Source organism: Melanerpes formicivorus, unplaced genomic scaffold (genome assembly GCF_026170545.1).
Source record: "Melanerpes formicivorus ecotype bairdi unplaced genomic scaffold, bMelFor1.0.p_v2 SCAF_6, whole genome shotgun sequence".
Lineage (NCBI taxonomy): Eukaryota > Metazoa > Chordata > Aves > Piciformes > Picidae > Melanerpes > Melanerpes formicivorus.
The window spans coordinates 25,766,930-25,789,755 of NW_027142358.1; the positions used below are offsets into that span (position 1 = coordinate 25,766,930).

A 22,826-nucleotide genomic window follows, 5' to 3' on the forward strand; every position below is an offset into this window, starting at 1 on the left:
GGACAACAGGCACAATCTGAACCATAAGAAGTTCCATCTCAACATGAGGAGAAACTTCTTTACTGTGAGGGTGACAGAGCCCTGGAACAGGCTACCCAGAGAGGTTGTGGATTCTCCTTCTCTGGAGACTTTGAAAACCTGCCTGGATGTGTTCCTGTGCAGCCTGCCCTGGGTGATCCTGCTTTGGTAGGGGTTGGACTTGATGATCTCTAAAGGTCTCCTCCAACCTCTAACATTCTCTGATTATCTTAGGAAGATGGCTCAGTCCCTGACTGGTCTGCCTTATGATTTCTCCCCCCCCCCCCCCAAATCACTCTTAATTTCTTAGAGTAATTCTGAGCTGTAACTGCAGAGTCATTGTGGGGGGGAGGGGGGATTATAATCAAAATGTCTCTGATACGAACACTTTGTGCTCTTCCCTTTTCCAGGAATACTTTTGCAGACTGACACCTACTATTGTGCTGCTGCTCTTTTTTGTGCTCCATCAAACTTCTCTGCAGATATTTCATCTACTCTTTTTAAAGTTATGCTTACAAAAGGCACTGACTCAAGTCTTTTAGAGTTGTCCTTTCAAAGATGGGTAAAAAAAAACCCCAACCAACCCAGCATTTTTCAGGGGAAGGAGAGAAAACCCTAAAAAGCACTGAATAGAATAAACTTGAGCACAACTTTTTAGCAGGTGCTGGAAGAGCACATCACTACATTTATCATCACTTTGGTCTTCATCTGTCAGGTTGGTTTATGTATAGATAAGACCTTGAGGAAAACCAAGCAGTGTTTAGGAGGAGCTGGTGTCATCAGACTGTAGAATAGAAAGAGTTGATAGAATGAGGAGAGGCTGAGGGAACTGTGGTTGTTAAGTTTGAAGAAGAGGAAGCTGAGAGGAGACCTTTTTACTCTCAACAGCTACCTGAAAGGAGGTTGTAGTAAGACAGAGGTCAGTTTCTTCTCCCTAGTATCAAGTGATAGGATGGGAGGAAATGGCCTCAAGTTGCACCAGGGAAGGTTTTAGTTGGACATTATGAAGAATTTCTTTACTGAAAGTGGTCAGGCATTGGAACAAGCTGCACAAGGAGATGGTGGAGTCACCATCCCTGTAGGTGTTCAAAAAATATGTAGACATGACACTTCAGGACATGGTTTAATGGGCATGGCAGTGATAAGTCAGTAGTGAAACTTGATGATCCTAGAGATGTTTTCCAACCTTTATGATTCTATGAGTCTATACTGCAGCTCAGCCAGCCAGATGGTGCAGGTGATCCATAGAATGGTTGCAGTTGAAACAGACCTTTAAGACCACTGACTCAAATCATTTTCCAAGTCTAATGGAAAAAACACAAAGATGGAGAGCTGAGATATACAGGACAGGTCCCTAAGGAAAAGCAGGCTTGGCCCTTGCCAGGTGCTGACCCTGGAGGGTGCAGAGAGCGGAGTGTGATGTGATGTGGCAGCCTGCCCACTGTGGCCAGCCCACCAACAGCATCTGCCAGCTTATCTGCTGGTGAAATGTAATGTGCTGTGTGCCATCTGCAGAGCATTAAATGACCGAGCCCTTCCTTCCATCAGAGACTCTCTTGACAACTGCTGTCTGCAGCCAGGCGTTGGCTGGCTTCCCTTAGTGGGAGGCTGGAGGAGTGTGAATCTGTAGTTGGGGAGAAGATCCACTGGTGAAGAAGGGTGAGGGGTTTTTAAAAGTAGAGCAGGTGGAGTTTTTCAGCATGTTTAAATCCACTAACATGACTTATTTGCTGAAAATCCACAGGGTTTATTTTATTTCCTACATTTTGATAAAATCTTCAGAAAACATTTTACTTGGTGGAACCAGTTGGGGTGAGTGGAGAAGTACTTTAAACACCAAGGAAGAGGATCTACTTCAAGGCAGAGACTGAAGGTCGAGTGCTGGAGAAGGTAAGGTCCCTGCGTCACCTGGCTTACGTTCGAGGGATATATGCATATTTGTTTGCAGAATGTGACCTGCTGGTTTCTGATTTCATAACTGCAAGAACAGATGAGCTTCTGAGTCCTTGGGCAGCTTCACTCAGACTCTTCAGTTTTGGGTCCCTCCTTACAAGAAGAGCATTGATTGTCCCTGTGCATTTGGCACTGGTGAGGCCCCACCTTGAGTACTGGGTTCAGTACTCAAGACACTGAGGTGCTGGAGAGTGTCCAGAGAAGGACAATGAAGCTGGTGAAGGGTTTGGAGAACAGGTCTGGTGAGGAGCAGCTGTGAGGAATCTGGGGCTGTTTAGTCAGGAGAAAAGGATTGTGCTGGGAGACCTTCTCAGTCTCTACAACTCCCTGAAGGGAGGCTGTAGTGAGATGGGTGTAGGTTTCTTCTTACAAGTAACAAGTGATGGGACAAGAGGGAATGGCCTCAAATTGCACTAGGAGAGGTTTAGGTTGGATATTAGGAAAAATGTCTTCCCCAAAAGGGTTGTCACTGCCCAGGGCAGTGCTGGAGTCTCTGTCCTTGGAGGGATCTAAAAGCTGTGTAGATGTAGAGTTGTTGGACATGGTTTAGTGGTGACCTGGCAATGATGGGTTAACAGTTGGACTCTCTGATCTTAAAGGCCTATTCCAGCCTAAACAATTCTATGGTTCTATGCCTCTTGGAGCTCCTAATTTTTAATGAACTGATCTATGCTATCCCATTGCAGGTGGACTAGATGATCTTTATATGTCCCTTCCGTTATTCTGTTCCATCCCATCATCAGGGACTTGACTTTATTGGATGCCAAATGAGCACATCAAAATGCAGTGCCCAGACATCTTGTAAAGGTCTGTACCAGCCCCCATTAACTCCAGTCACATGCCTGGTGGAAAAGAAAGGACAGCCCATGACATGCAGAGCCCTTGGCCGTGGGCCATGTGCAGCAGGATTCAGAGTCCAGGAAGCAGCTAAAGCAAAGGAGAGAGAGACCTTCAAGCAGGTGAAATGCTCATGGTTGCCACTGGCAACATCTCTTGATTGCACAGTATTTGATAAGACGTGGGAAGTTGAGGAGGTGGTTGTTTCATCCATCTAACACTACTGTAAGATGTGAATGTGTCTACCACCCATTTTCAGCTGAGCTCATTATAGAATCTACACTGGCTATTGATCATAAGTGTTCTCCATTTTAGGGACAAAAGCCTTTTCAGTCCAGAGCGAACCTTTCCTGACAGATTTTCAGGTTAATCGACAATTGTCATCCTTTATGGGAAACAATCATGCAGCACATGCTGCCTGTTCTACTGCAGTTCTCTTTCACTTGCAAACTTTCCCCATCCTTTATTTTTACCCCCAGTGTAAAATAATTAAAATCAGAGGTTGATTTGCATCCCAGTGCAGCTATTTTTTTTAATGTTAACCAGAAAAATGGCACAGATAACTTTACCATGAGAATATTGTAACACAAGTTGGGATATTTTTCCCTGACAGTACAGGCATTACAGATAAAAGCTTTTATATCTTGTAATGGGTTTGATCAGTTTCTCTCACATGCTGGGGTGGTGTCACTGTCCTGGATTTGTCCCAGGAACCAAACACTGAGCTAGCTCTTGCCCCCTGCTCTGCCCAGCACATCATTGCACCCATAGAATGGTTGGTGTTGGAAGGAACCCCTAAAGATCATCTACTTCCAAGCCCCTTACCGTGGGAAGGGACACCTTCCACTAGACCAGGTTGCTCAAGGCCTTGTCCAACCTGGCCTTGAGTGCCTCCAGGGAAGGAGCATCCACAACCTCCCTGGGCAAACTCTTCCATTGTCTCACCACCCTCACTGTAAAGAACTTTTCTGATAACCAGTCTAAATCACAGAAAACATCTGGTTGGAAGAGACCTCAAAGATCATCCAGTCCAACCCTCTACCCAGCACTGAAGGGTCAATACCAATCCATGTCCCCGAGTGCTAGGTCCACATGCTGCTTAAACACCTCCAGGGATAGTGAGTCCACCACTGCCCTGGGTAGACTATTCCAATGTTTGATCTCCCCTCTTCCAGCTTCAATCTATTTTCTCTCATCGTATCACTACAAGCCCTTGTAAAAAGTCCCTCCCCAGCTTTCTTGCAGGCCCCCTTCAGGTACTGGAAGGCCATTATAAGGTCTCTTCTCTGGGCTGAACTGCCCAAATTCTGTCATCCTGTCCCCACAGGGTAGGTGCTCCAGCTCTCTGATCATCCTTGTGACCCTACTCTTGACCTGCTCCAACAGTTTAATGTCCTTCTTGTGTTTCCTGCTTTCTCTGCTCCATGTGGGCAAAACTAGTGCTCTGAGGTGAAGAGCTTTAGTGCATCACCCCCTGCTTGCTGCAGCTCTAGCAGCTGAGCCCATTTCCTGACCACATTCTCCCCCATCCCAGAAAGGGGATAATGATGCTGTGCCTAAGGATTAATGTTTTAAAATGGGTTGTGGTTAAAAGGTGTCAGCTGGATCTGCTCTGTGTTATTGAAGGTCAGCAGAAGCTTTAGGGTGAAGTAGTAATACTTTTAAAAAAATTAAGGTGTCTTTTATTATTCTTATTTTTTTAGATCCAATTATTTTCCAGTTTGAGTGTAATGGCCATGGAAGTTGAGCACAAGACATGCAAACCCTGTGTGATTCACCACGCTTGCATTAGCCCTAATGTTCTCTTTGGTATTTAAATTTCTCCTTGCAAAGTAGTTTCTAGTAAGCTCTCAATACAATCAATGTTAAAAACACATAATCAGATGATTCCCTACATGTTTAATTTTCCTTTGCCCCACCAATAATGTTTACTGGCAGCAGTGGCACAGCACTTTGGCCACACAGCCAAATCCAGGCCACATAGCTCCAGGCCGTTTGTCCCATGTGATGTGCTTCTGTGGCTTGGACATCACCTCCTGTGTTGTACCCAAGCTGCCAGCTGATTGTTTTTTTTTTTTCCTCAGATGAATTCTCAGACGTAAACTCACCAAAGCAACTGCCTCTTTGTTGGCAGGCAGGACACCACTAGTCACCTGCCTCCATCTCGACATCGAGCCATTGACCACTACTACCCTTTGTAAGCAATCATCCAGCCAATTCCTTATCCACTGAGCAGGCCACCCATCAAATCCATATTTTCCCAGTTTAGAGAAGGATGGGTGGAAGAAATGTAGAGCATTTTCTTCTGCTTGTTGGCATCTAGAAGGTTATTTGCATGATTGTCTATGTAAGGTTTGATATCCAGTCAAGCAATACAGTTGTATGTGGGCCCCAGATGCCTACCTGGTTAAATATGCCCACTGCTACACATATGCACCACAGTGCATCCCAGCACACCCAGGTGTGGAAAGCCAGTTCCTGTGAAGTGGATTCATCTCTGCTTTTATCCTGAGTGAGCAGGCAGTCCTGGGGCCGTGAGCTCTGCTAGTATTTGATATCAGTTAGTTGGAACACATTGCCCATTGTCTTATTGAACATACTGCATTATTCATTAGAGAAGTTACAAAATGGAGCAGCTGTTGTTGGTCCCATTTAAGCTGTTGGTTCCTGCAGCATTGAAATGAGCAGTCATTACCTGTCTCCTCTTTCAGGGGAGATCCAGTTTGCTAGGATGCATATTTCCTGGGAAGCTCCAAAGGGCTCATCAGAATTGGGATGATTTATTTATAGGAATGACCTTAACACCACTTTGAAGGTGGTCTGCTGACATTTGTGTACTGCATAGTATTTGTGGCAAGAAATTCTCTGTCATTTGAATTCCCCCTGCAATTTGAAAAAGTTTGTGTGAGAGTCAGGAGGCTGCAGCAGGATTCTTAGTGGTGTCCAGTGACAGGACAAGGGACAAGAGGCACAAACTGGAACACAGGAGGTTCTACATAAAGAAAAAAATTCTTCACTTGGAGCATGCCAGAGCCCTAGAGTAGGGCTGCCCATGGTGGTTGTGAAGTCTCCCTTTCTGGAGAGATTCCAAACCTGCCTGGCCATGATCCTGTGTGATTTACTCTAGGTGTCCCTGCTTTAGGGGGGTGGTTTGACTAGATGATCTCCAGAGGACTCAGATGACCCCTAGGGCTCTGATTCTGTGACCTGTTTTATATTTTGTTAAACTCCAGAGTAAACCATGGGCCGGAGACACAGCTTGGATGCCACTGTGACTCACTCGGATGGTGTCCTTTTTTTTTCATGCCCATGTTTTCATGTTCCCTCTCTTGATACAAAGACCAGCACTGATCTACTGCACTGAGCACTGATGCATCTTCCTGCAGGTTGCACCCCTGCAGCAGTGCCACAGCATGCCTTAGACCCCCCCAACAGATGTAGAGGTCCTTTTCCCTTGCGCTGCTGCCTGGATGTGTTGGAAGAAGTATCGTCACCAATTAAGCTGCACATATCTCCAGGGACATGGAGCACCACCTAAACCTGTGATGCCTGTTCTGGCTGTGACCTAGGCAGACTAAGGAAGTGCAGTTGCATGACCCATGGGCTTGGCCATGCCCAGCTCCAGGGATGTTCTTGACGAGCGGGACTCTCTGTGCTTATCTGGGCAATGTGACTGGCCTTTTTTAGTGTCTATAAACAGCCAGGCTGGGCTGACCCAGAAGGGTTTTGTTTGCACCCGTGGTGTGTTGCTCTCTGAAGGGCTTTAAATAGCACCTGACAATTATTTTGGGATTTTGAACAGGGAAAGAGCTAGTAAATATCTTTGGAAAGGTCTGATTAGTGCAGTGGGAGAGAGCAGGTTGCTGGGTGAGGGAGGTATGGATGCAGAGGACACGTGGGCTCCCCGTGTGTGATGGGACCTGCAGTTAAAAGATGTTGCTGACCATTGCTGTGTATTTGGTAGAGAAAAACTTAAATCTGATTCTTCTGCTGGAGCTATTGAACTTCTCCAGTCTGGTATCTCTGTTAGACAACCATCTAGCCTGTTTATGTGGCTAAGAGTAAAGAGAAATAAATTACCCTAAAACTTCTCACTGAGTCACTGCCACAGCAGTGATTAACAGTTTGGCAGCTGATGCCCCACTACCTTCCCCAGGTGCTCTTTATCAGGGATCTCAGCAGTATTATGAGTCCCCAGGTATTTAACAGATGTGCACCACATCTCTCCAGGCTCCTGCACCAACCCCCTTCATCCAGGCTGAGTCTCCCAAATGCCATGATGTAGTTATAGAATCATAGAATTGTTTTGGCTTGAAAATATCTTTAAGATCCAAACTCTACCAAGGCTGGTGCCAAACCATGTCCCTCAGTGCCACAGCTCTGCATCTGTTGATCCATTTTTGAGAACCCTTTCAGTGAAAGTTTCTTCTAAGATCCAACCTAAACCTCTCCTGGTACAGCTTCAGGCCATTTCCTTTCACTCTACCACTTGATACTAGAGAGGAGAGACCAACACCCACCTAGCTCCAACCTCTTTTCAGAAGCTGTAGAGAGCAATAAGGTATCCCCTCAGACTTCTTTTTCTCTAGGCTAAACAACCCTAGTGTTCAGCCACTCCTCATGAGTTCTGTTCTCCAGGTCCTTCACCAGCTTCGTTGCTCTTCTCTGGACATTCTCCAGCACCTCAGTGTCCCCAAAACCAAATCCAGTACTCAAGGTGTGGCCTCTGCACCTTGTCTGCCTTTCACTGGGCTGATCAGAAATCCAGCCCACTGCTGCTTCAGCAGAGAAACACAGAAGAAAAGATCCAAGTCCTTCACAGAAGGATGGGAGAGTCAAGTAGATGTAATGTGCTGCTGCAGAGAAAGACCAAGTGTGAGGCAGGTCTTTCACTTTGTGAAAATGAAGTGAACTGAACAGTTAATGACTTTTAAAGTGTCATAATGATGAAAGGATTATTAAATCCTGGAGTTATGGGATCAGGTCTTGACCCTTGGTTTAATTGTTTTCTGTGGAGACAGTAGAAGGCTGTTCAAATGGTTTATACTAGAGCAAATAGGTAAAAAAAGTACTGAGCTGCATTTTGGATCAGGGATGAGATTATCTGACAAGCTATAATCTGAAATCTCTGAAGTCTAGGGGAGAGCAGTCCTTTTAAGGTATCAAATTGATGGTGGTTCCAAGCTGGGACATCATGAGCATTAGGGAATGGAAATTCAGTCATGCACAACAGTTGCACATAACAACTGCTAAGAGAGATCCTAGTTTGTGGAAGAAAACAGGGAGGCTGGCCCTGTAATTTGTTCTCTGCATGTTCTCCATGAGGATTTTGGAAATACCTATCCAGACAAAGCAAATGTTCTGCCCTGCTCTGCTCCAGATCTCCCCAGTGCCTCTGTGTGGTTAAGAATTAAACCCTGAAAGCCATCTCTTAGACACGTGTCTCAAACACCTTTAATATCAAGTAAATTGAAACCTGACTTCAAGCTCTTCATCAGAAGACAGCTTTCAGCCTATTTCTGAGAATTTCTGCTGAGATATGTGACTTGACTAGAAATCTGAAAGCAAAGCTTTCCTCCAGCTGAATTTACAGAACATACCAAAGTATTTATTGTGGCTTTGACCACACAGGGGAGGTGAGGCAAACAAGGGAAGATTATCTCACATCTGACCTACCAGCAGTTGTGGTGATCTACTATGAGGTTCGTTGTAGGATATTGCTTTCCACAAGCTTCAATTCTGGGTCTTTCCTTGCAAAGCTGCATCTTTACCTAAGAAAACAGCAGTACAGAGGCACCCATCCATGGAAACCCCTGTAGCAAGTTGTGTTTTCCCAGCTTCACCCAGAGGAGACATCTTTAGAAAGCTTATAATAGTCTTCCATGGGGTTTCTTCCATAGGGTTCCCCACTTCTATGCAGATGAGAATTTTCTTCCTGGTACTGAATAGTCATTCTTTTAGCTTCTAGTCATGACTAATACTCATCCAATAGTTTTTTAAATGCATTTTGGCTTTTGTGTGCCAGCCCTCTGTGTTTCTTCCTGCTGTGCTGACTTTTCCCATCTACATACGATTCATTTGGCCTTTCCCAAAGGAGACCAGGGAATTAGATTAATGAGGCAAATTAATAAACTATTGTAGCTCTGCGACCTCATACACTTTACTTACCAAGTACACCACATCAGCCTTAACCCAGGGGTCCAGAAAAAGTCATTAATGATCAAATTTTGCCAGCCTTGATGCTATATGGTTACTCAAACAGGGACTTGGTGGCTGTGCCCTGAGTGCCAAGACAGTGGGCATCCGGGGTTGTCTGCTACATCTCAGGCATCAAGGTGTATCTGCTGCTGTGGATCTGTGTCAGGGAAATGCAGTGTATAGCTGGAGATTTTATCACAGACCATTGTAACTTAACAACAACAAAGCAATTAGAGTTTGGGCCTGAGCCTTCAGCACTTGGAAGGATGGTGGACCTTGCCTTTATGGAGACTAAGAGCAAGATTGTGTTCTCCTGCTGTGGCTTTATCCATCAGTCTCAACAGCAGGCAGATTTGTGCAGATGGATATCAGAGGGTGACCTTACCATAGCTCCACCTAAACATGAGGAGAATTTTTTTTTTTTCCCTGTGAAAGTGTTAGAGCACTGGAGCAGGCTGCCCAGAGAGGCTGAGGAGTCTTCCCTGGAGATACTCAAAGCCTACCTGGACATGGTGATTCTGGGCAGCCTGCTGTGGGTGCTGAGATTGTGCTTCAGCATGGGGGGTTGGATTAAGTGATCCCCAGAGGTCTCTTCCAACCCTCACTATGCTGGGATTCCCTGCAAAGGTTGCTTTTGTACTTCAGCACTTTTTGTGCACTCAGAATTTGCAAGAGGTCAGTTTAAGAACAGAAGGTGTCTGCACTCTCTCAACATCTCCAGTCCTTTGGCCAGGGTGAGGTGAGAAATGATTAATGTGGTACAGGAAAGAGGAAGCTGCCTTCAGAAGATGCACCCATACATCACAGTCTGTGCCTTGATGTGGCCATAATGAGATGCTGTGTGCTCTGGACAAGCTCTGGACAGGAATGGAGACCATATATCTAATACTGATCTTGGTTTAATATAATATATTAAGCAATTTAAACAGCAAGTACCTGGCAGAGCTCTTTGGCAGGCAGTCCATGCTCTTGGGAGAATCATTCCCCTCCTTTGCTGTGCTGAGCCCCTGTTTCCTCTCTGCCAGCAGCTTCAGAGAATGGCACAGAAAGCTGGGAGGGACCCAGAATTATTTTCTCTGAGCGGGCTGGGGCTGGAAGACCCTTTATTTTGGTAGCAATATTGCCTTTTCTTGTCAGCTTTTTCCTTTGGGATGGGATACAGAGGGAACATCAGGGCAGGCACTCTGGCAGGATGTGAAGAAAGGCTCCTCAGAAACATGGAGATGTCAATGCAATGATTGCCATTAATTCCTCATCTCAGCGCTGGTGGTAGAAATATCAGCCCTTTATCAGGGAACATGAAGTATCTGCTGGGAAGCAGTTGCCTGGCTGTAGTTTAATCAAACTCTAAACTTCATCCATCCAGGTTAGAAAGAGAAGCATTTGTCTCACCAGGGAGAGTAATTTCTGAGCATCCTCTAATCTGGGAACCCCACCTTTATTAGGGAAAAACCTAATGGATCCAAGGACCTAGGAACATTTTCAGAAGGGAGCAGACTGGATCACTGCCTGGGTCTGAATGCCTTCCCAAGTTCCTTCAGTAAAATTTTCTACTTGTTTATGTCAGTTTTGCCATATGTAATCTGTTTGGCCTGCCTGGAGCAGCAGCAGGGCACCAATTAATTAATGATCACAGGAATGACTCACTTTCCTCTCCTGCGGCACCTTCTTTGTCACAGTAGGCAGCAGGAGCACACATCCTGTTCCAGGCAGCTCTAGCCTAGCTCCTAAAGAGGCCAGAAAAATATGAATTTACAGTGACTGTGCAGTGTTTGCCACTTGCCCAGTGTCACCACAGAAGAGCAGTCTGAGTGTGAGCTTGCCCCATGAACAACCATTCTTTACTTACTGGTTCTGAGGAAAGCTGGAAACATTGAGATTTTAACAGTGTTGGCATGAATGTTGGCTGCTTGCATGAAGTATGCCTGTGATTAGTGTGACTTCCTAAACAAAAATGGGGAAACTGCTTGCCCTGCTAGTCAGAAAAGGAGCACAGGCTCCTTTGTAGGGCAGGCTGAACTGTGAGGTTCATACATCCCCGATACAAAGTCTTGTACAAGCTCCACCACTTGTACAAAAGCTGTCGCAGTCTGTGCAGGCATGCAGAATCACTGAGGGTGAGAAATCTTGCAGGAGTTAAAGTCTTTCCCCCACCCACAAGCTGTGGGATAGTGAGAGCACAGAACTTACACCACATGTGGGAGAAAATAAACTCACAGAAACATAGAATGGTAGGGGTTGGAAGCAACCTCCAGAGATTATCTAGTTCAACCTTCCAACTAGAGTCACCCAGAGCAGGTTCTACAGGACTGTGTCTATGTGGGTTTTGAAAGTCTCTGGAGAAGGAGACTCCACAGCCTCTCTGGGGAGCCTGTTCCAGTGCTCCAAAACCCTCAAAGTAAAAGTTTTTCCTTAAGTTCAAGTGAAATCTCCTGTGTTCCAGTTTGTGCCCATTGCCCCTTGTTTTATCGCTAGTCACTACTGAAAAGAGCCCAGCCCTATCCTCTTGACCTCCACTTCTTAGATATTGATGAGCACTAAGATGATCTCCTCTCAGTCTGCTCCTCTCCAGGCTAAAGAGCCACAGGTGTCTCTGCTTTTTTTTTCCCCTCAAAAAGATCCTCCAGTTTCCCTTAGCATCTTTGTGTCCCTATGTTGGACTCTCTCCAGCAGTTCCCAGTCTCTCTTGAACTGGAGAGCCCAGCAATGGAGCTAATACTCCAGGACAGAGTAGAAGGGGAGAAGAACCTTCCTTGACCTGCTGGCCACACTGTTCTTAATACACCCCCAGAACACTGTTGGCCTTCTTGGCCACAAGGGCACATTGCTGCACATGTAATCCAGTTTTGACCACCTGGACCAGAACAGGAGAGAGCTGAGGCTGTCTCCACAAAGACCATGCTGACTAATGCATACTCTCTTGTGTTTGGTGAGTACGAAGGAGATAGGATGCTAGAGGAGTTGATACTGGGACCATTGCCATGGAAGGGGTAAACTGTCTTTGTGGGCAAGCAGCAAGCTCTGTGTTGTGGGCAGATTCTCTTCTCTCTGAGATCATCTCAGGTAAGTCACCAGACGTGGCTGACTTCTCCATCACCCAAACAAGGCTTGGTCATATCCTCTTATGACAGCTTTGAGTCTGTTATTACTGTTTATTACCAGACTGACACAGGACCACAGGTGCTCTGCCTGCAGCTGGTAGAAGCGTGATGAGTGCAGGATTCAGGAACCCTCATGCCATTAGAAATCCTACAAGGAAAAAAAGCCTTTGAACCCAAAACCTACAGTAGGCAATGTCACTGCACCAAAGTAAAACAGATCTGCAAAGGGCCTAAAGAAAGCTGGAGTCAAGCTTTTTAACAGGTCCTGTTGTGACAGGACAAGGGATGATGGTTTTAAACTAAAAGAGGGAGAATCAAGGAGTTCTTTACAATGAGAGTGGTGAGACACTGACCAAAATGGCCCAGTGAGGTGGGAGATGCCCCATCCCTGGAACCCATTCCAGGTCAGGTTGTCTGGAGCTCTGACCAACCTGTGCTAGTTGAAGATGCCCTTTCTGACTATGGGGGTGTTGAACTAGATGACCTTGAAAGTTTTCTTCCAACTCAAATCATTATATGATTCTATATTTTAATTACTTTTTAAGTGAAGAAGCAGATTTCCAGGTAACTTAGCATTGGAGGACAGGCTGAGGATTGGCTGACCAAGCTTTTCAAAGTTCCACATACAGTTCTTTTTCGTGCTATGCTGTGCAAAAGTAAGACCAAACACCACACAGCTTGCTTTCTAACCTTTTCCAAGGTTAGGAAATTAATTTTTTTTTTTTTTTAATGGACATGTTTATCCACCAGTTTAGCCAAGAAGGATGTGAGCACAGTGAAGAAACTGACATACAGTGAAAGAAGAAAAGACCTCCTCAATGTACTCTCCTGTTTTCCCAAGGATATTGTTGAACTGGAACCAGATAACACGATAGGGATCTCAGCAAATGCATTGAGGTGAGAGCTAAACTGGATGTTTACTTTTCTCCTGCTTATATTTGTCACCTGTGGCTAGGAAGGGAGATTCAGTTCCCTATTTGTTTAATGGGAGATGATAGAATATTTCAGGATACAGAAGCCGATGTTCTGCCAATTCACAGTGTAAACAGACAAAATACTTCCTGGGGTTGATTTGTAAAGAACAGCTGTTCTTTAAGATGCTGTAGGTATCTTTCCCTTGAACTGATCTGATCAAGACTGAAAAAGAAGAAACTCATAAAACTAATACTCAAGAACTCAAGCGGATAGTGCAGCTGCTGGGTGAGGAAGGCTTGAGTTATGAAAATGGGGAAATTGCTACTCTACAGGAAGATGCCAGCTAAATATTTCCTCTGGTGTGGGAAGTATTGTCATGGCAATGGAGAAAAACAGAGCACCCAAGGAAATAGTACCACGAGGAAGGGTCATTAGTGGCTGGCAGATGTAAATCATTATGCTCTGTGCTTGGTATGAACCCTTAAGGAAAAATACAGAGGGTCAGGAGTCACCTTTTGAAAGTATTCTATATAAGAAGAGGGCGAGACTGTGCCTAAGAATATCAGAATGTCTTATTTTGGTCATATTTTACCTTCTGATCTTTTTTTTCCTCCTTCACCTCCTCTTAGTCATCATTTTTGTGGCTCAATGCTTTATTTGTCACCAAATGCAGTTCAATTTTCCATCTATACCAGGTAGCCTCCATTGTCTTTTCAGTTTTAAAACTGCACAGTGTTTTTGAGATAATTTATTAACAAAAAAAAAAAAAAAGGCACTTAAAATGAAGGTGGTTGTATTATATTGAGTCCATCATCAGGTAATTTGCAGATGACACCAAGCTGGGGGCAAGAGTTGACCTGCTGGAGGGTAGAGAGGCTCTGCAGAGGGACCTCGACAAGCTGGACAGATGGGCAGAGTCCAAGGGCATGAGATTTAACACATCCAAGTGCCGGGTTCTGCACATTGGCCACAACAACCCCATGCAGTGCTACAGGCTGGGGTCAGAGTGGCTGGAGAGCAGCCAGGCAGAGAGGGACCTGGGGCTGCTGGTTGATGGTAGGCTGAATATGAGCCTGCAGTGTGCCCAGGCAGCCAGGAGGGCCAATGGCATCCTGGCCAGCAGGAGCAGGGAGGTCATTCTGCCCCTGTACACTGCACTGGTTAGGCTGCACTTTGAGTACTGTGTCCAGTTCTGGGCCCCTCAGTTTAGGAAGGATGTTGACTTGCTGGAGCGTGTCCAGAGAAGGGCAAAAAAGTTGGTGAGGGGCTTGGAACACAAGCCCTATGAGGAGAGGCTGAGGGAGCTGGGGCTGCTTAGCCTGGAGAGGAGGAGACTCAGGGGTGACCTTATTGCTGTCTACAACTACCTGAGGGGAGGTTGTAGACAGGCAGAGGTTGGTCTCTTCTCCCAGGCAACCAGCACCAGAACAAGAGGACACAGTCTCAGGCTGTGCCAGGGGAGGTTCAGGCTGGAGGCCAGGAGGAAGTTCTACACAGAGAGAGTGATTGCCCATTGGAATGGGCTGCCTGGGAAGGTGGTGGAGTCACCATTGCTGGAGGTGTACAGGAGGAGACTTGACAGCTTGGTTGCATGGTTTAGTTGGTTGGGTGGTGTTGGGTGATAGGTTGGACGTGATGATCTTGAAGGTCTCTTCCAACCTGGTTTATTCTATTCTATATGTAGCCCCTGAGAGAGCTGTCTGGAATGCTACATAAATTACAGCCTCTTCCACTGATCATTTAATGCAAGTAAGATGAAAAAAAAAACAATACAATAACAAACCAGCATGCAGATGAGGATGGAAGACAAGAATATTTTTCACAACTCCAGGTCTTCCTGCTAAGAATAAAAATACTCTTCTCTCTGCTGGGGGTGACCTTGTGCAAAACAGCTTGCATGTGTATTTCAAAACGTCAGGACTAAATTAGGTCTTCATAATGTGACTGTAGTTGGAACTAGACTGTTTGTGCTCCCCCGAGGGCTCAGTGTGCCTAGGATGTAACTTGTTTAGCCTAGTTTAGATGCTGTGAAATGCACTGAGATGTTTTCAAGTGTGGTAAGCTGCAGAAGGTGCTTTCTCCTTGCACTTAGAAGTCAGGACATCTTGGAACCACTTGTGGTAAATGGCTGTTGGAGAGATGGCTGCTAGATGCTAAGCAAATTATTTCCTTTTAGGTAGGAAATGTTGCTTGCTAGGCAGTTTCAGAAAATGCAGATGTTGTGGTAAATGACAGTTTGTTGAAACCAAATTGTTTTGCATAAGCCAAGGAGTTTCAGTGCATTTTTGAGCTACAGCAAGTGCTGCCAGTTTGCCAGTAGGGCCATGCCTGGACTTGATGAATTGTGCCTCTGGGGAAGCCTTATGTTATAAAGAGGTTTACCCATCACTTCAGAGGCCATCTCTAAACCAGCCATGTTGGGTTCCTGAGCTCCTTGGCTTGCGCACTGGAGATCACATTTGGAGAGCACACAGAGTTTTGGAGAGCAAGTTCCAGAGTTCCTGGATAAATTATAGAAAAGTTGTATGATCATTTTATTTTTGTTTTAAACAGTTTTTTTTAATGGCAAATTTTCAGTATGTTGTCTTTTGTAGAATTAAGTATTTAGCAGAAAAGAATTAATAACCCTTAATCAGTTCTTGAATGACAAATATCAATTAAATAATAGTTTTTGTCATAGCCCCTTCAGAATTGTGCCGGAAAAAAAAGAAGCCAAAGTTTTTCTTAAGTTAATGGCTGTGTTTCTAATTTCAAATCTCTTATTTTGTGCAGCCTCAGCACACTTTGGGCTTCATGATCTCTAGTCATCTTATCTCTCAGTGGAAAACAAGTAAACTAAACTTCACATAGACTTATAACAGTGAAAAGAGGAGGAGTGTGGATGTTTTGGAGACAGCCAGTGCAAACTTAGGCTACATATCAGAAAAAAATAATCTGTGTCACTCAGACCCTAGAACAGGGCTCAGAGAAGCTGTAGGATCTCCATCCTTGGAGATACTCTGACTCAACTGTACAAGGCCCTATGCAACATCTGAATTTCAAGCTGGATCTAACCTTAAAGTGGTTCCTGCTTTGAGCAGGAGGTGAAACAGAACATCTCCTGAGGACCCTTCCTACCAAGTTGTTCTATGATTCCATGAAATTCTGACACACATCTAACACAAAAGCTATGTTGGGATGGGCTACCGCAACCCTGCATTCCAAATGCAGTGACTGATGATACGGAAAGAAAAGGAATATGTAGGTATTCTGCTGTATAAGAAAATCAGCTAAACAGAGCACATCTACCCAAAATGCAGCTGAGACCATAGATGCTAATATCCCTTCTTTTTCCTAGTAAGTTTTGGGAAGACCATGATTATTATTAAATGTAAGAATCTTGGTGTGAGTGACCTCTTGGTGAGAGCAAATCTTCCTCTGTACACCTTCCTCTGCACTAAGCTGGGGTATTGGTCCATTAGTGGCACAAAAGAAGAAAGAGGAAAAAAAGTCTTCTGTATTGTGAAACTGGCAGTCAAATACAGTGGGGGGGTTGGGGGGGGGGCAAACAAGCACAACTTAGCCAAACTGTCATTCTCAAATCCCTCTGAAATATATTTTTCAGTAATGAGTTTTAAGAACCACTATTTGTGGTGGTTTTCGTCTTAACTTCTAGTTTCTGAACCTTCAGACTGAGGTTATATTTAGTCCAACTTCATGCCTTTCTTCACTTGCCTTGAGGATTAGAAATCTACTTTGAAAGTAAGACCTCAGAGTTTAACTTAATCACTTGACTCTAGAAGCAGGAGGTCTAGGACAGAAAGCAAATATTCCAAGAAAAACATTAAAATGCTGAGAGTTGACAGAATTGTGATTTAACAGTGTTTAACTGAGAAGGTCTAGCAGGACTATGTGCTGAGGCAGTCATCAGCTCAAAAGGGAAGTCAAAGTCCAAGGGACTTTTCTCAAGGGGTTATCAAACTTAAACAAGATAAAGCTATTTTGATTTTGAGCAATATGCCAGTGAGACCTTATTTGGAATATTGTCTGATGTGAGAGGAAGACAGCCAAGAAATTATATGGTTTGGAGATGTGTGCTCTGAGGGAAGACCAGCTCCACTTGACCTCTTCAGTGAGTGCCTGAGAACAAGAAGAAACCTCTTGAAGATACGCTATCTGGACAAGGACACTTGGAATAAGAGAGTTGCAAATTTGAAGCCTGGATACCAAGATAAGAGAAAAAGCACCAAAATGAAAGGTCAAACCTTCTGTTTCTTTCACAGAATGCTAAGAAGGCATTAATCCAAACAGATTTTTGTTCCATCTGAGAAATAAGCTTCCTAATTTGATGCAAGTAACCAGCTCTATTCATCTGGACAACCACCTTCTGCTTCTGACATGTGAAGCCTGGATTCTGTCTCCACCAGTTGCGTAATAAATGTTACTAATATACCCAGTGTAATGTGATTTTTCCATACTGATCAAATACAGCTTGTGGGCAAAGGTCCAAACCTTTGTCACTGCACCTTGGGTATTTGCCCAGGCCCCTTGACTGTAGCAGTTGACTTGACAGAGAGATGTATGGTGGGAAATCTTGCAGAGACTGGGCTACATGAAACCTCTGTCATTGCAAGAAGAATCACAGAATCTTTTGAGAGAGACCTTTAAGATTGAGTCCAACCATTAACTTAGGTCACCAGTAAACCATGTGCCTCAGCACCACAGTGCAAGAACAGGGCAGCATCCAGGAAGAAAAGCAAGCGCATAGCCCTCCCTCACCGGTCAAGGCTTTCAAATGTTTGTAGGGGCTCAGTCTCCAGCAGAGGAACGTGACCTTCATGAGGCTGAGCAGCTTCACCAATTTCCAATTATTTCAGCAGGAGCTCAACATTTTGCATAATTTTGCCAAATTGGTTTTATTGATTACTCTGAATTGCACTGGGCAAATGTAAGTCAATGACTTGCCCTCTCTGCTGCTGTTTTACTTGGCCAGTAATGAGATGTACAGACAAATGATTATACATGGATCTGGCTGGCTTATTGTTGAGACAGGGGTTTACTCCTCAGTTAAATATACTTCTGAATTCTCTAATACTCAGTCCTTACTCTGACCTCTATGGAAGATCTAACTTGCTGTAACATTTAAGCAATTTCAGCTGCATGCATACTTTAAATTGTCCTTTTGTGTTAAAGCCCTGTTAATTTCAAATTTTCCCTGGAGACTGGCAGCTCCAGAGCCGTCTGTCTTATGGAAGTGGAAGCTGCTGAAGCTTAAACTTCTTTTTCAAGGAGCTTAGGCAAGACACACAGTTGAGGCATGTGGTTGGAATACTGAAGCAACATGTTCCTGAATCTCACAATCTGTATTTCTCAGGGTGGCAAGCATTATCTGGGAATCAACAAATATATTCTTTATATGAAAGCAGAAATGTGTGCTACTAAAGGGCTGCTTATAATGCTGCTTACCTACCAGATAGCCACGTAAGAGCTATCAATGGGAGAGAGTCCTGACAACAAGCTAATGAGCTCCTGCTGCTCGATAAATGTCTTTGCTTTGCTTCAGCATTTCTTTGTGCAGTGGGAGGGAGACAGTAATCCCAGTCAATGCTCTAGTGCAATTATTTTATTGTTTCCAGACATCATTTTAGTATAAGATACAAGAAAGGAAGGCACAACAGCTTTTGTGCTGCCTGACACAAGAGAACCATAGTTGCTCAAGGTATCATTATTGAATTATTTTCTTTTAAAGTTAGGAATAACAGCAAGCAAAGATCTGTTCTTCCAGGGAAATAATCTAGTTGGAAAATGACACATTTTTCTGTTTCTCTGATTTGTTTTCCCCTTGGTGTTTCAGTAAATAAGGCATAGCATTACAAGTTATCCTGCTAAATGGCCTTCTGTAAGATGAAAAGTAGGAGTAAGATTGAAAGCTACTTTTTATCCAGTTGTTGAAGCTGATGAGAAATGCTGGGAGAAGGTATAGATTTTTTCAGACTATACCTCTAAAATAGAGTAATAGTACTATGAATTTATGGCCTAGGCTAGAGTGGAATTAAAATACAAATCTATTTTCTTCTGAAATTCAGGACTTGCCAGAAACCCATCCTTTCCACATTTTAATTCCAATCTCATATATTCCTCAGTTTCGTCAGTTACCATCCTCACAAGGTCTCCACTAATAGCATTAAACAATCCCTGATGTTACTGATATTCTTGCACTGTCCTGCTGAACTGCTGGTGTGGCAAATAGCACCACTCCATAGGCAACACTTCTCTCAAGTGTTTTGTTTTCTGATTTTTATTTGAACCATGTGTCTTTAATCCTAGATTTGCTCATTAAAAAGGGGAAAAAAAGAAAAGAGCTGAGCCTCAATGAATAAGTAAGGGAAAAGCTTCTGAGACACAGAATGAACATATCCAGAATCCTTAAGCAGTCTATTGGTGGATTACGTCAACTCAAAGATAGATTTTGCTCCCTCTAGCTCATCAAATAATCTGATTAGCTGGCACTGATTATGCTCAGCATGATGTACTGTGTTCTGTAAACCAAACACAGACCATCCCTTCTCTGTTGCCTCATGAGCTCCTGGAAAGCCTGATTTTAAAATAAATTCCTATTTCACTTTCAACAACCACTTTGGCTGGGATTTGGGGCATATTAATGCCACCTGATAATGCTGCCTTGCTACAGAGGAATAGTGTTGTGCTCACCTCCAGCAGAAAAATGCATGAATTCTTGCTTCTCAGCTTTACAGCCACTGAGTTTTATATGTTTGGGGAGTAGTGATGCCATACATGGGGTTCACAGAAACTAGTACTTGGAAAGAGAGGGCTGCCTGATCTAGGCATCAAAAACAGTGTTTGTAAAATGTGGTAAGTGGTGCTGGAGGAATCGGTGTTATGCTCGCCCCACAATTCTGTCAATGCCTGTTTTTTCTGCTGGGAGGAGCATTTTGGAGTGGTTGCAGTGTTTGATAGTAGTTAAAACTGTCATTGTTGAGGATAAGAGAGATGCTGTCCATTGCACAATGGAATTCAGTCTCTTCTGCCTTGACATTTCTATACAGCAATTAGTTTATGGATTTTAGTCCATTCTTCCCATGGATTTTTGTCTCAAAACCTCACAAATGTCTTACATGCCCCTAAAGGGACTCAGGCCGTTGCTTCCTTTTATAGCTGCATTGTTACTTGTCCTCCCTCATGACTTTCTTTGAGAGTGCATTCAAAGAACTCTTTGCATTTTCCCGTTTTATTTTGCTTTCCTCTTTGTTTTTAATACTGTGTTTCACATTTTCATTCATTCTCTCCTTTTTTTCTCCTCTTCTCTTTGTCCTCTCCCCTGCATTCTTTCGCTGTGACAAACCTGCTGATGCATGCTTAGAGCAGTGGCAGCAGCCATGCTGTGCTCACCATCTGGGACAAACAGATCCTGCAGTCTCCCAGTCTCCAGAACCATACTGATTTGTGGACGCTGAAGAACAGCCACCTCATTATGTCCCAGTTTCCCATTTTACTTCATGTGAGTTGCTTTTCTGTTGGCCATTCAGCACAGACTCCTTCACTTACTTAGTGTCTGCCCAGCTGAGCAGAGTTTCTAAGATTTCCTGCTCACATGGCTCAAACCTTTCAGCATGAGGAAAAATCTTTGCTGTGAGGGTGCTGGAGCCCTGGAGCAGGCTGCCCAGAGAGGCTGTGGAGTCTTATTCTCTGGAGACATTCCAAATTAGCAACAACATGGTGATCCTGGGCAGCCTGTTGTGAGTGACCCTGCTTTAGCAGGGGAGTTGGACTGGATGATCTCGAGAGAACTCTTCCAACCCCCACCATTCCGTGACTCTGGCATTTTAAAGTGATTTAGGACATAACACCTCAGTACATACTTTAGTTATGTTTCTGCATGGCTTTTTATAGCTTCATTTATGTATTCTCTATCTTTCCTAGATATTTTGTGCCTAAAACAATCACACATCTCCTTGTCACCTCTGCTGGAGTGCCTCTTGCAGGCCCAACGAAGAGCCCCGGTCCTTTTGAAGTGGGACAGCCCCATAGCTGAAGAAAAGGAGGAACATGTGGGTGAGTGTTTAGCTATGGAATGTGAACTGCTCCAACTGCTGGCTACCTTCTGGGAGAAGTTTGCTATCTCTTCCTGGATATGCACATGCTGAGGTAGAAGTGGCTACTTTTCTTTTTGGTCACTCTGTGTTCCTTGTGCCAAAGTTGTTAGTGCCTCAGAGTATGGGATAAACTCTTGCTTGTAATAAATAAGACCAAAAGGATAAAAACTTGCTCCACATGCTTCCTCTTTCATAGCACAAAGCCCCTGAGAAGGTCAGAAGAAAACTTCTGACTCTAAAAATATTTTATGAGGGGTGGTTAGTTTGGCTTTTTTTGAGAAACAGCTGAAAACTGAGCCGACAGAACAGGTAGAATCATCAAAGCCATTTTCCCACTGCATGCAGCCATAAGCTTCATGAGCCTCACCCTCAGACCAAGTCTAGTACAAGGGCAGTAACACTCCCATCCTGACTTAGAAGCATGTGGTAACCTTCCTTCCATGCCCAGAGGTCAGCTGCAAATATTTGAAGCTTGCTCATAGGTCTCAGGGTGGCGGCCTGTAACAACACCCAACAGCTGTGGCAGGGAAGAAGGGATTTGGCCAGGGCCTTATGCCTTCCCTGATACCATCCTCATCTGGTTGGGGGGTACTGATATAGCTATAGTTGAATATTTTTCTGTTTCAAACTAATATGGGAAAAAGAGCTACAAGTACGAGATTTACTGAGTGTAAAGGCTGAGGCTGATTCAGAGAGATGGATAGAATGGTAACAAATCAGCCAACCATTTAAAATACCCTGTTCTCAATAGCGTCAAAAACTCTTCCTTTGGATTTCTGTGCATTTCTATTCCTCACCCTTCATCAGCTCCTTCCTCAAAAACACTGAATAAAGTAATGGCAAAAATAGGATTTGAGGAGCTGGTGTGAGCAGGGAGTCCTGTGTATTCAAAGTTCAGCTGGTGAGAAATAACCATCTGGTGAGCGTGTCCATCTCTGCTCCTGGATAAGCTGAGCATGAATTGCCTAATGGGAGCCAGCACTCTGCCTGAGAGCGAGTAGTTACCAGGGTAAAGAGAATTACATAAGAGCAAGAGCTGTACTTATACATCACTAACTAGATGTAATTGTTGCACTTGGGCTGAGGCAATTCTGCTGCAGCACAAAGCCACTTCATGCCAGCCTAAAATAATTTGGCGTTTGTCTTTTTGCTTACCTGAAGCACAGTTTTGCTTCCCTAAGTCCCCCAGCTATCATATGCAATATCTAGAAACATGCTCCTGTGAAATGTCTTGGTGCTTTCTTTGTAATTACAGCTTTTGGTATCATTTTGCTCAGTTGAAAGCAGGGTGAATCAGAACAGAAACATCAGGGAGGGGCAAGGGAAGAAACCTTTTTCCAAGAGGGAGCATCAAGAGAGAAGAAACAGGGCAGCCTCTAAGGCAGTGGGGTGGAAAATGCCTTTGTTTAATAGGAGATAGCAGGAAATTGCAACTTGGTTACTCTTGGAAAAAATCCTTAATTAATAAATCCTTTGCAGAAAAGGAAGGGAACTTCCCCACCATCTGCCTTGCTGGCTGCCAGCGAGGCTGGCACTTTGGCGGCACAAAGGGTTCCTGCTTCAGGCAGTCTGTGCTACTGGTTCTGCACAGGTGCTGGAGGTGCAGCTCCAGGCTGAGAAACAGGAGGAACTAGGTGGGTTTCTTAGCTGGGTTCCACCAATATCTCTGCAAAATTGTGCAGATTTTGTCAAATCTGTGACCTCTGACAAG

General features: G+C 44.3%; 1 long non-coding RNA gene across 1 annotated transcript; it reads left to right on the forward strand.

The window, feature by feature from the left end:
* Positions 1-447: 447 nt before the first annotated feature.
* On the forward strand, positions 448-21,318 carry LOC137442026 (uncharacterized). The gene is made up of 5 exons (XR_010987564.1): positions 448-733; positions 1,763-1,908; positions 12,858-13,004; positions 20,383-20,520; positions 20,943-21,318. It is a non-coding gene; the product is annotated as an uncharacterized lncRNA (long non-coding RNA).
* Positions 21,319-22,826: the final 1,508 nt, after the last annotated feature.